Source organism: Camelus bactrianus, chromosome 33 (genome assembly GCF_048773025.1).
Source record: "Camelus bactrianus isolate YW-2024 breed Bactrian camel chromosome 33, ASM4877302v1, whole genome shotgun sequence".
In the NCBI taxonomy this organism is placed as follows: domain Eukaryota; kingdom Metazoa; phylum Chordata; class Mammalia; order Artiodactyla; family Camelidae; genus Camelus; species Camelus bactrianus.
Window position 1 is genome coordinate 16,775,585 of NC_133571.1, and position 12,161 is coordinate 16,787,745.

General features: G+C 46.4%; 1 long non-coding RNA gene across 1 annotated transcript; it reads right to left on the bottom strand.

Annotated features, from left to right (window-relative positions):
• Positions 1-1,241: 1,241 nt before the first annotated feature.
• LOC123611931 (uncharacterized) lies at positions 1,242-11,466 on the bottom strand. The gene is made up of 3 exons (XR_006719039.2): positions 11,341-11,466; positions 9,534-9,686; positions 1,242-2,187 (listed from the first exon to the last, which is right to left on the bottom strand). It is a non-coding gene; the product is annotated as an uncharacterized LOC123611931 (long non-coding RNA).
• Positions 11,467-12,161: the final 695 nt, after the last annotated feature.

Below are 12,161 nucleotides of genomic sequence, written 5' to 3' on the forward strand. Positions count from 1 at the left end.
AGAAGCACAGTGTGTAAACCAGTCATTCGAGTCCAGGCTTTTTCTATCGCAGAGGAAAAACTGAGGCCCCATGAGGGGGACCCACCAGGGCAAAGCCAGACCTAGAACTCAGATCTTCTGGCCCTAAACCAAGGACTTGGGGAAAGAAACTGTTCTCCTTCCAATGGCTGTTGATGGAGAGATGAACCCTACAGATGTCTGCCCTGGACGGTGGACTTGCCGATAGAAAACGTGAGATTAAACCAAACCCTAGCAACAACCAGGACACTGATCTTCAGATGAAGTACTGAGCATGAGAAAGGGTGGTTAGAAGGTGTTGCTGATGACCTTTTCTCTTAATCAGTGACAAAGAATGAGTCCCCAGTACAGAAATACGCCCAGGAGATCCCTACTGGGCAGCAGCTAATAAGTTTACCTCCACACACCCACGTGTCACCGTATTTCTCAGGGACACTCTTCCTCCCAAGCCCTCCCACCCGCTTCCATGACACCCCAGGCCCTTCAGCTCTGATGGTAAAAGCACCTCCTTGCACCAGAAGCCTCAGGGGTCCCCCCCTGCTGTTGCCCTCCCTCCGTTTCCTCTCCACCCTCCCTCCTCCTTTATCCCTCTTCTCGTCCTGCCATCTTCCCCATTCTGATGTCCCCCAGCTTGTACCTTTTGCAGCCTCTTTCCCATCAGCGTCCTCCATGAACTCAATGTAAAGGGGAGCTTTGCTTCGTGGGTGGATGTGGGGTGTGTTCCCACCTCAGTGAGTCACAGACTTGCCGCCCATTGAAGTCACACAGGTTCCTCAAGGGAAAGCCAATGCCTTGTCCCCACCCACACATCCTGGTCTAACTGGGACGGAGTGCAGCCCAGGCACCGGGCTTTTGAAAAATCTCCCAGGAGGAGTCTAACGGACAGCGAACTCTGGGGGCTGCTGACCTGTGTGTCCGTCCTTCTCAGGCCTGAGACACGGGTGTCCACACCGAACGTGACCTTCGGTCCGAATGGCAGAACCTGGGGGATTCGGAGTAGGCAGGGGCCCCTTTTGAAGATTCACTGCCAGGCTAATCCCTGCAGAACAGAGCCCCGGCCCCTTTCTCCAGTCTCAAATGCAGGTTGTCATCCTGGAGCTAATATGAAAACAGGATTATAAAGCAGCGTGGAGTCAAAGCTAAAAGGTATCGGGAGTTGCTGAGCAACAGAAAAACAAGGGGGCAGGGAGGGAGAGAAGGCGTGATTCTATTAGTCTGTCAGGTACAACCTCGAAGCCAATTTATTTTTCGTACAGGAGATGTCGACTCTGGTCCAAGTTCTGTCATCTCCTTAAGCTGCTCCTCTCCTGGAAGCCAGCAGCGGAATCTACACTCTGAACACGACAAGCCTGACACTCAGGAAAGAGAAATCACCGTCCCAGTGTCAGACCCAGAACTGGAAAAACTCAGGTGTCTTTTGAGAACGCTCAGGCAAGGTCAAGTTGCCATCAAACTTCTGCTAACATGACTATTATGATCTTATTAATGAGTCATCGCTGCCCCTAATATTTCCAGCATTAAGCACATTTGGCTCCAGTACTGCCCAGAGACAAGAACATGGTGATGACTTGGGAACGGCCCCTCCCAGTAGAGGAATTCTTTTTCTTCTTTAGGAATTCCTGCAACAACCTTCTCCATCTCTGCCTCACTCCCTAGAGCCTCTGATTGGACGTCCTGATGATGAATGTCACTGGAAAGTGACGCAGTAGCCTGAGTGACTGGGTGGTCCTGACAACCGGCACAGAGGCAGCCGAGCTCCCTGGTTTTCCAGCAGGAAACAGCCTGCTACCCAGAGGAGAGACGCCTTCTGCTGAGTTTCCCGAAGTTCCTAAAGAGAGACTGACAACCTGGTGCAAAGGGAGGCGCCCTGCTCCGTGGCCGGACCACGGATCCCCGCCCTGGTTCCCCACGAACAAGCAGTGTGGTCTTGGCCGACAGTGCTGGCTCCCCATCCAGAAACTGAGGAGCTTGCGCAGAACAGTCTCGAAGGCCCCTTCCAGCTCTCAGATTCCCCGATTCCATGATCTGACTCACAGAATAGCTGTGCTGAGCCAGGCGGACTCGGAAATTTGCAGCTCCCTGGGGTTCCATAACCTTAACTGGAAAAGCTTCTTGGAGTTGACTTGGAAGTTACGGGAACTGAAAAGCCTCACTTGATGATGGGGAAACCTGTGTGTAAACAGAGAGGTAGCGTAGTTATAGAGAAACCAAAAGTTCAGGCTTTCTGAGATATTTCATATTTTAATTGTTCTGTGCCATTATATATAGCCTTGTCAGAGGATACCCAAATAGCTGGATAAGAAAGAACAGGTTGGGGGGGCAGTAATTAGGTTCATCTATTTATCTATTTATTTATTACTTTTGGTGGAGGTACCTGGGATTGAAACTGGGACCTCGTGCGTGCCGGGCATGCGCTCTACCACTGAGTTATACCCTCCCCAGAGAAAGCAGTTTCTGTTGGCAGAAACCTTTCAGACCTTTGCAGGACACCTGGATTCTGCTACTCATCCTTGTCTGAGAGCAATATGCACAGCCTTGTTCCTTGGTTCCATTCTGCAGAAATGAGACATTTATGTATTTTGTCTTAAAATAATGCTACTTAGCAGAGTGCTCTCACATATATTATCCCCATTTAAAGTTTTAGGAATCGTTTTCTTGGTCCATCAACCTTCCGTAGGTGGTACTACGGTGTGTTGTCCTATTTTACAGATGGTAAAGTTGAGGCCCAGGAGGATTACATAGTTTGCTAGTAAATGTCAGTCTCTGCTGACTCAACTCTGGTCTTCCAATTTTATTTCCTGTTCACTTTAAATTCAGAACAATAGCAGTTTCTACCCTTAGGAAAATTAGCCACCACTTGATTTTGGGTCTTGAATTTGCCAGATATAAAACAGGCTTAATAGGATGCGTCAGGATTAAACATTGTTTCAGGGTCAGAGTTGATGACTCCAGACTTCTCTGAAGGTTCAGGGTCAGACGCAGGACTCAGTGAGCAGGCTCAGTGCACTCAGAGCTCTGGGCCACGATACTGACCTTTAAGATCATCTAAAGCTGTGTTGCGCAACACGGCACGGCTTTTTGTAGTGGAAGCAGGCCCCCTGTTGGAAGCAGTGGTCCTTCAGACTGACTCAGAATGGGCTCAGTCCACATTCTTGCTGCTCAAGTCGCCCAATGGGCGTCACCTGGGAGCTTGCTAACGTGCAGGGCCTGCGCTCCATCCCAGACGCGCTGAGTCAGAACCTACATTTCAGGGAGGCTCCACGTGGATCCTACGCACACTCCGCTTGAGAAGCCCTCCTCTGGGCTCCCCTCCATCCCTGAGGCTCTACCGGCAACGATTTTACAAGTGCAGCTTCTTGGCCAGCACCCCCTCTGGCCAGCGTGCTATCAAGTTGGGAGTTAGTACATGCCCACTGCTGGCATCTTGGACCCCAAGATTACACGTATGGGGTTCAGCAGAAACGGTGACAACAACTGTAGAGTGCCAAGCACACTGTGAGGTGCCTGGGAGCCTAGGATGCAGCCTGTTAGTCTATCCTTCGGGAGGAGTAATGAGATGACAGACCTTTTCACCTTCTTTAACTCGAGAAGGTGAGAGGGGAGATTTCAACCTTGAGCTTTCCTCTCACGGCCTGGCCCAGATTAGGAAGCTGTTTTCTCCCTCCACCCTCCCCCTGTCATTGCTGTTTTTCATTGTCCCTTCTCCACGTCTCTTTCCCACCCTGCCCACCCTCAACACACACAGAGTTAGATTTTCAAAGTTAAAGAGATGTGAGGATCATCTCTTCTGATTAGGGCCCAGGAGAGAAGCTTCTGCAAAGATATTTGCATTAATTACCACATTAATTTCTTGTCCTGGGGAAAGCTCAGCAAACCCTAAGGCCCTCCTGCCTGCAAGCACCTGCGAGACCTGGCCGTGGACTCGGGGGGCCCTGGGTGAGTGAGGTGGCGACGAGAGTGCTGGAGAGGAGCCGGCTGATGGCTTCCGTGCAGGTGTTCAGCATGATGGGGTGTTAATTGGGTAACAGGTGGAGGCACCGAGGGTGGAGTGAGCCGCAGAGTGAATCGGGCCGAAGCTGACTGCCGTAACCTAATTTTTAAAAGTGGAATTTTCCTTCTTTTTGCTTCAGTTTGGGCTCAGAAAAAGCTCAATCACTGTAGAATGTAACAGCACAACACTGTTCATAACAACCCAAGCCCGGAGGCCACCTTCTAAGAGGATGTGGAGGGACAGGGAGTCAATCAAACAGATGAGGGTGTGGAAATCATCGGAGGACTAAGTCAGGGCTCAGCAAATTACCACCCAGATCCCAGCCTGCCCCTGTTTTTGTAAACAATGTTTTTTGGGGACACAGCCACGTGGTCTGTGGCTCCTTTCATGCTACAACTGCAGGACTAAGTAGTTGCAACAGATATTGTACAGCCCACGAAGCCTAAAGACCTACGACCTGGGCCTTTACAGGAAGAGATTGCCAACCCCTGGGCTAAACACATCCATCATTGCCCCTGGGCCTAATCGCAGAGACCCTGCTTTGAATCACTGCTCAATGCTGTCAAAGACACTGGGGATACTTTACCCCAAACAGAAAACTCAAGGGCATCTATTTGACATCACGTAGAAGTGGCTTTGTTCGCAAGCCAAGGGGTGGAAATTTCCAGGACAGGGTTTTGTTTTTTTTTTTTTTTGGCCCAACCTAAATTTCTGTTCCTGATGTTTATGAGTTAATTCACGGGGAAGTAAGGTCTCCATCACTCGTAATACTCAAGTTGTCAGATGAGCATCCATCAGAAATGTCACAGCGTCTTGGAAACGTCCCCTAGGCAACCTCTGTGTTTCTTTGCCACTCCTGTAATCTTAGGGCTTCGTGAATTTCAGTTATAAGCCTTGAGTCACGGGGACTTCTGAGTCTCCACGCCCTAGCCTGCTCTGCTAAGTCATCATCCCCACCTCATGAGTATAGTAACATAGAACTTATCAAGTGTCAGCAAAGAATAAGCTATTGTATTTACATGGAGCTCCAGATAACTGGAGTTCAACCTACGGTCAAGATGCATTCACCTTTAAATGTCCTTTTGTTTTTTAAAATCAACAACAGAAAAATTATTCTGAAAGCCAAAAAAGGATATGACAGCCACCAAAAACAAGATTAATTAATGTATTCATTTAATAAATATTTACTGAGAGCTGCTATGTCCAGAGCCAGAAGTGGGACAGTAAGAAGGGGCTGAAGCTACAAGCATCGATCTGGCTCCTGGTCTGGAAACAGGCAGAGGGAATCCAAGTCCTGTAGGATAACAGGAGGGGAGGGGGTCGGGGGAGGGGCCAGAGCCAGGCTCATGGGCAGGAAGGAGGAGCTGGGGAAACTGACCACTGCCTGGGGCTATGGCACATGAAAAGTACCGGTGGTCAGAGGAGAAAGAGAGAGACTGGAAGAGACCCACATACAGAAAAACCTGGGCCAAGCCCCTGCTGGATCTGGGCTAACTCTCCGTTATCACCGAGGGGGAGGAGCCCTGAGTGATCAGGGTAAGACCTAATTTCTAACCTAGGGCTTCCAGGAAATCAGTGAAGCCAGTCACAGAACTGCAGTTCAGGACGGAGTGACTGCAGAAAGGAGGGGAAACTCTCCTTTAGAAACCTGAGCTTTCCAATCACCCTAAGACTGTTCTGTTATTTTTCGCTTTACTGAAAGTGAATCCAACTTCCAAATGTTGGTTTTGTTGGCTGTTTTTCAAAGCACATGAGGAAAATGAACACACACCGAAAAAAAGCCAAGAAAATCATTCCTAATAAAATGTAGATAATAGAACAATCTCAACATGATGTTTCAATCAGTATAAATAAAGCCTCTAAAAGATAATAGAAAGAATAACATTTCTTTAAAACAAAATAGGAAATTATGAAACAAAAACACAAATGAAGCTCATCCCTTTGTGGTGGAATAAAAACAAAAACTCCAGTGTTTCCTGGGCTTCCCACCTCCCCTCCCAACCCTGACCTAACTTGCTCAGGATTTGGACTCAGCTCAGCTGTGATCCCGTCTTCCTGGGAGGACACCTGGCCGGGCCCATGAGACATTGTGATGCCAAATCAGGATAAAGTAGAAAGAAGAAAAGAATGAGAATCTGGTAGAAGCCAACGCCGGGGGGTGTAGCGTGAGAAAGGGGTGATAACCCTTGTTTTGAGGAAAGTTATAAGGGATTAGGAGTTTTGCAGAAATCTATGTGTTCACCCTCATCTATGTGAGACCTGCAAGTGAAACACAATGATTTTAGAACTTTTTTTAGTGGCTTCAGTGTATCTTTTTAATCTCAGAGCTTCCCTGAGATTGGCATTATATGCATATAACCTTAATTTATTTTTAAATAAATTCGGAAGTATTTCTAGAATGTGCCTCATAGGTTCCTATTTTCCTGAGCAGAATAAACAATAATTTAGCTTTCATGACTTGGAGTTATATTGGAAGCGTTTCCCCCTAAACAAGACAACGCCTCTTGCCGTTGGGGATGTCTCCCTGTTTTTTCCTGTCGACGGTCATTCCTGAGGATGTCACCAGGGCCCTTCCTCACTTCCATCTCTACTGTCGGTCCTCTGTTGCAGGACGTCAGACAACCAAACCAACATGCTCAGGTCACCAAAAAATGTTGGCCTCAACAGACCTGAAGGTGGTTTTCTGCTGAAGCAGAAAGTAAAGGGTACAAGCTTGCATTGCTTCCTTCCGGGTTCACAGCTACCTGACAAATGCTTGAAGATGCTAGAAGTCAGAACTGGATGAGTGAAACATTACTGCAATGTGAGGACCTAAGTATGAATCTCTGGCTGAAACCGAAAATGCTCCATCCTTTCCTAAGTGTTGGCAAAGGAGATACAGTCGACACTGCAGACGAATGTCTCTGAAACAATCTTCCTCAAATCCACTTCAGATCATCGCCAAAGCTCAGCTGTGGACGACCCAGCAGAGGCAGGCAGACTGGTGTGTAGGAGGGAGGTGGGGGCCCTTATGCTGACCCCAGAGGATTCCTAGGTGTGTACATATGGTACCAACCAGATGCTAAGTAGCCAGGCAGAGTCATTCCATCCATCCATGGAGTCAAGGAGAACTGGAAACTTACACCCATCCCATCTGCCCCTTCTCTCCTACCTGGTTCTCCCCCACTGCAAATTCAATTGACTGACAACTTATTTCCGCCAACAGCTTTACTGGGCACTGGAGGAATACGAAGATAAATAGGGGGGAGAAAACACCTTCTTTCAAGGAACCTCCAGTTGAGTAAGAGAACACAGAGAAGTAAACAAGTAACTAAAGGACAAGGCAGAGTGAGGGCCAGGAGGGTGATGGAGCAGCCTGCTTTAGAAGCACAAAAGGAACAACAAACTTTTTTAACAGCCTCGTCGAGATGTAACTGATAAACAGAGAACTGCGCATGTTTAAGGTGTGCAGTTTGGACAGGCACGAACACTCGTAACCCCATCACCACAATCAAGATAAAAGGCGTTCCCAACACCTCCCAGGGTTTCCCTGGGTCCCTTTGTTTTTGTTTTGTTCTTGTTTTCCGTAGTAAGAACACTTAACGGGCAATCTACCTTCTTAACAAGTTTTGAAGTCACGACGGCATATTCGTTCACTATGGGCACCGTGTCATGGAGCAGATCTGGAACTCACTCATAAACATGTGACCGAAGCTTTATACCCATTAAACAATGACTCCCCATTTCCCCCAGTGCCCAGGCCCTGGCATGCACTGGGAGAAGCATGAAGGGGACCCTAGGGGTCTCAACTGCATGGATGTGTCCACAACAATAAACCTATGAGGCTGCAGCTTCTGGTGGACGGAAGATGTGGAAACAGAGGGGGCTAAATAGAGTGGAGAATGAGAAGCTCGCAGGAGAGCCTGACTTTGGTCTCAAAAAGTGTAAAATTATCCTCCAGACGTAGAATGCCTTGGCGAGTCTTTATGACAGGAGACGGGCCACCTGTTCCGATGGCCCCGCCGCGTGGACCGTCAGTGGAAGAGAGGAGGGGCCAGCAGCGTGCAGACTCAGGAAAACTCCGTTTCAGGAGGGACGAGAGAAAATGCTGGAAAATGCTGAACGTTTCCCTTGTCCTTTTCTGACAGAGGAAAGCTCCCAAGAGCTTTGCCTTAATGTGAAGGAATAAGCAGGTACATGATTTGAATCCTGGGGACCCCTACTGGCTGATTTCTCTTGGGTTACAATGGGTTTTCAGTAACCCCATAGGTAGGGCACTAGTCAGACAATTCCTGCAGCACATGGAGAACTCTCAAAGCAGGAAAGGCCAACAGGCTGCCCAGGTAGCTTCTGGAGTCTCTTGGCTTCCGGGCTCAGTACTTCCTTCCCACATGGCTAACCTCTGTCTGTAATCTTCACTCTGCAACCAGAGTTCATTTCTAACCTGCAAATCCTGCCATGCCCAGCATGTTAGTTATCTATTCCCACGGGAGAAACAACCTTAAAGAGTGGCTGAAAACAACAGTAACAATGCAGGATTATTATTTCTCCGGTCCTGGAGTTTTTCTGGGCTCAGCTACATGTTTCTCACTCAAGGCATCTCCATGGTTGCTGTCAGCCAGTAGGTGGGACAGGATCATCTGAGATGCTCCCAGTGCCCACTGCACCTCTGCCCCCACACAGCTTAATTGAAATTATCCACGATGCAACTCTGCAGAGGCTGCTTCAGATCACGTCCCATCCCCTGGGTTTGGTGGCAGCCTCAGTTACCCCATCATATATTTGTGTATCCCATTTACCTCACTGCAGTGTTTCTGCCTTGGAATTTAGACTTACATGTTAGAGAGAGAGAGAGAGAAAGAGAGAGAGAGAGAGAGAGAGAGAGGGAGAGAGAGAGGCAGGGAAATAGGTATATATATTCTTATGTCTGTATGTTCATCCTTACGTATGGAAAAATGTTTGTGAAAGCTGCTAATACACCACCATATAAGCATAGCAGTGTTTAGTTAGGGTTCTCAAGAAAATAGGGCTTGATGCTTTATTTGTGAGATACAAAGCTAGGGCAGAAAAAAATGAGGAAACAGGAAAAACGAGACAAGGAAAGATACAAGCAATGTTAGCACTCTGGCTACTGTTCATGACAAGCCACAAGGAGACATAGCAGATCTTTGCAGATGTGTCCATTTGGCACGTTGGATGTCACCAGAAAGGCTGTGTCGAGAAGATGGGGGAGGTGGAGTCAATCTGCCCTGCTCCCACCTGCCTCCGGTCTCCTGTCGGTCAAAGTTCAGTCCGTGGGGAGTTCACTCTCCCACACTTGAAAGTTGCAATAAAGGAATTTAAGTTGCAGTAAAGGACTCAGAAGACGTGCCAAAGATGTGTGCTGTGTACTAGTTGCATGTCACAAAGCATGCTATAGAACAGTCTCCCTCAAACGGTGGCGAATGACAATTGTTTTTAAATTTCCAACTAGGACAGGCTGATATTTTTGTAACCTACAATAAAAATGAATTACTCAAAAAATGAAATTTCTAAAAAAACTTACAAAATATGCTCTGAGGAGTACTGCTGCAGAATATCTGAGTCACTCTTGGCGGAGGCCAGAGGGAAGCTGAATGGCCAAATAACTGTGAAAAACACCATGTGCAGGCTGCATCCTCCTCTCTGAGTCTCTGTGTGTCCTTGGTTCCAAGATACTCTGCAGTGAAGAAACCCAGTCCCTGTTTAAGCCCAAGTTTATCAAATGGAGCTGATCATTGAACACAGTCCTCACAAAACACCTGTTAAACTTTATGGCTTTCAGCCTCAGCATATTGATAAAGTGATTTGCTAGATCTAGTCAAGGAGTGAGTTCCATCAACTTATGAGTCAGTACTGAGCAAAGTAGAACGTGCCTGACACTGTGAGGCACTGGGTCATTTCAGTCTAACTAGAGAAAGAAAATACGAGGTATACACGAAACATTTAGACCAGTGCAGGATGGTACAACCAAGCACCAGGGAAAGTGGCACAGGGTATAAATGCCTTAAAAGATAACAGAGAAAATCAAAAACATTATCAAAGAGCTTCCCGTTTAAAAAGCGCTAGAACCAAACAACTTAATTCTTAAACAATGTTTACAGAATATAAAATTCTAGGATGCATTAACAATTCCAGGACATGAAAAAAAAATTCCCCAACTATTTTTATGGAGTAACTATATACTGATATCACATTTAATAATTAAATCACAATACTTTCAAAACTTAAGGACCAACATACGAATCTGAATGCAAGAAGATCTAAATAAAAAGTAGTAAAAATATAATTCAGCAGCTTGTTAAGAAATAATATACCAAGGACCAAGTAGAATTTAAACCTGGAAAGAGTGGGTAAATCTTAAGAATTCTATTTATATAATTTACTAACTTAGCCTATTAGTATATCCAAGTAAAATACATGTGTACCCAGAGATGCTATAAAATCATTTGATAAAATTAAACATCTATTCTTGTTTTTTACGTGATTCTTCCTTCATACAGCTGCATGTGTCCATGCCTCGCTGTATCTTTATCTACCTTTATATAGTTACACAAGCTTTTAAGACAAAGGTTAGTACCAAGTTTAATAGTGACGTGAGCAATTCTATTAAAATCAGAAGCTAGACAAGGTCATTTATTATTATTACTTCTGTTTAACATATTCCAGAAGGTACTGGCCTAGGCAATTAAACAAAAGAAAGAAAAACATATAATATGTAATAATATGTATATTAGAAAAAGGGAACTAAAATTAATTTTGCAGGTGGCATTATTATATATAGACAATTAATGATGAAACTATTACAAGCAATAAAATAATTCAATAAGGTGACGTCACAAAAATAATAGGCTTCTGATATCATAGAAGTCTGAAAATAGACTTTTATTAGTAAATGATAGCATCTATAGTTTTCTCTTCTAATATCTTTGTCTGGTTTTGGAATTGGGGTAGCACTGACCTCAGAATGAGGAGTATTCCCTCTGCTTCTGTCCTCTGAATGATGTTGGAAAGAATCGGCATAATTTCCAGTTGACTAACAAGCCCATCAAATAAATTCATTTCTTTAATGGTGGCTTTTATCTCTAGTGTTTCCCTTTGGTCCCTCAGGATTTCCATCTCTCTGCTGACCTCGCCCATCTGTTCTTGCATGTTATCTACTTTATCCCCGAACGCCCCTAGCATACTGATCATAGTTGTTTTAAATTCCCAGTCTGATCATTCCAGTATCCCTGCCGTATCTGATTCTGCTGCTTGCTCCGTCTCTTAAAATTGTGGGTTTTTCTTTCGGTTTTCTTGTCATTTTTTTCCCTTGATAGTCAGATATAACGTACCTGGTAAAAGGAACTGCTGGAAGTAGGCCTCTGGTAACGCGGAGGGCAGGTGCAGGGAGCGGGGAGACACCCTGCCATCCTAGGGTACGCTCCGTCTCCTAGTGAGCCTGCGCCTCTGGACTGTGAACTGCACGAGACTTGCTCAGACTTCCCCCCACCCCCAAGCCCCTTAGTGGGAGGGGTGCTGGAGTGAGGGAGTGTCGGATAGTTCCCTCCCCCAGGTCACTAGGCTCTGGTGATAGTAGCTGGTTAAGCTCTAGTTAACTAGATTCCCCTGAGGGCGGGCCTTATTAAGAAGAGATGGTTCCCTTTACCCTCCGCCTGCCAGAAGCACTAAGGGATTTTTCTCCAAAATTTCCTGTAGGAACCTGGTTGAGCTCCTGGAGGTGAATATCCCAATATTGTGGGGGTTCCCCTATGACTGGGCCCCCTGGAGTTTTTACGTCTCGGGCTGGTGCGCGCTGAGCCTCCAGCAGTCCGTCAGTTACAGTTCAGGTTTTCCAAGCGCAGTACTGGTTTCCAGGCCCATCCCTGTTCTGGGAGACCGGGCCTTCTGTGTTCATCTCTCCAGTCTTGGGGGCCACAGTTTGCCCTGTGTCCTCATCTCACTTTCAGATCCTGGAAGAGCTGTTGATTTTTCAGTCTCACTTGTCGCTAAGATGAAGTGGCAACTCCCAAGCTCCTTGCCTGCGGAACCTGAAACCAGAAGTCCTTATTTCTTTAAGTAATAAATTTTACCACATTTTTAAAAAATGCCCATTTTACAGGGGAGGGCATAGCTCAGTGGCAGAGCACCTGCTTAACACATACAGGTCCTGGGT